We start from the raw sequence: 1,021 nt of genomic DNA, 5'->3' as shown, positions 1-1,021 counted from the left end.
CCTTGCATAATAGGTAATAACAAATTTGAGAATGCCATGCTAGATCTAGGTGCTTCGATTAATGTTATGCCTATGTTTGTTTTCATGTCTCTTTCACTTGGACCTATGCAACCCACTAGGGTAGTGACTCAATTAACAAACAGGAGTACTGCCTACTCTGTTGGTTTGATAGAGGATTTCTTGGTTTGGGTTGGTGAACTTATTTTTCCGTAACACTGTTCCTATCATTTTGGGAGGCCATTTTTTAGAACAGCCCGAACTAAGATAGACGTCCATGCTGAAACATTATCTATGGAGTTTGGTGATATTGTGGTTCGGTTAAATATTTTTTATGCTATAAAGCATCCATCTGAGGACCATTATGTGTTTCATAATTATTTACTTGATGAGTTAACTAATGAGCATATATGTGATTTTCTTAATGATTTTGATTCTATGTCATTGATAGACTCATACACTTGTCATACATGCAGTGATTCTGAAATGTGTCATTCTTGTATTGATGAGTTTCTGCATATTTCTGTTGGTCCAAATGTTGTAGAATTAGATTGCACTAACCCAATTGCTGCAGACATCATACATCAATCTGATTTACTTGTCCAGGTGCAAGCTGCAAAATCTACGTCTGCTACTTTGGTTCCATCTGTTTTGCAGGCACCTGTATTGGAGCTTAAACCTTTGCCTGAAAACCTCAAGTATGCTTACTTAGAGGATGATGATAAACTTCCATTTATTCTTTCCACCTCCCTTGATGCTGATCAAGATGAAAAGTTGTTGCAAGTATTGAAGAAGCATAAGAAGGCAATTGGTTGGACCTTAGCTGATATTCCTGGTATTAGCCCTTCTATGTGCATGCATAGGATACTCTTGGAAGATGGAGCTAAACCAAGGAGACAACCACAAAGGAGACTCAATACAATCATCCTTGAGGTTGTGAAGAAAGAGGTCACAAAGCTTTTACAAGCTGGGATTATATATCCCATTTCTGATAGTCATTGGGTGAGCCCAGTTCAGGTGGTTC

The sequence above is a fragment of the Lupinus angustifolius genome, chromosome LG11 (assembly GCF_001865875.1).
Source record: "Lupinus angustifolius cultivar Tanjil chromosome LG11, LupAngTanjil_v1.0, whole genome shotgun sequence".
NCBI lineage: Eukaryota > Viridiplantae > Streptophyta > Magnoliopsida > Fabales > Fabaceae > Lupinus > Lupinus angustifolius.
This window is presented reverse-complemented; position numbering follows the sequence as displayed.